This window comes from Frieseomelitta varia, unplaced genomic scaffold (genome assembly GCF_011392965.1).
Source record: "Frieseomelitta varia isolate USP_RPSP 00005682 unplaced genomic scaffold, Fvar_1.2 scaffold_309, whole genome shotgun sequence".
NCBI classification, from domain to species: Eukaryota; Metazoa; Arthropoda; class Insecta; order Hymenoptera; family Apidae; genus Frieseomelitta; species Frieseomelitta varia.
In genome coordinates this window covers 270,804-271,327 of record NW_025110045.1, presented here as the reverse complement: position 1 = coordinate 271,327, position 524 = coordinate 270,804, and positions in this window count along the sequence as shown.

Sequence of the window (524 nt, the reverse complement as noted above, 5' to 3'; positions counted from 1 at the left end):
TATTTATTACTAATCTCACATAATGTATATATAATAATGTTAAATAACAGTAAATAGTAATGCTATAGATAGTAAACTTTGATGTTACTAAATTTACATATGTATTATAATATTATACGTATTCTATAATAATAATAATAATAATATTCTATTATTATTATATATTCTATTATTATAATATTATGCTTATATTTATTATTATTTATTATATCGAATCAATATATAGTTATATTTATAAATACATATTGAAATCCTTTACACATAAAATATCGTTGTATTTCTGTTTAATTCCATGAAAAATTGGAATTGATGATTTCAGTTGGATTCTCTTGCACGAAAGATTTCTTGTTTTCAAATATTTCGAATGTTCGAGCACTTGTGCTTGATTGAAAACGGTAGTATTTTCTCCCAGAGAGCCGAAAGGATTCATATTTTTTACAAAACCATCTGCAAAGTGATTTCTCATACAAAAAGAATTACAATATAAGACGATAAATCAAACTTTTTCCAATGACTCTTCAACC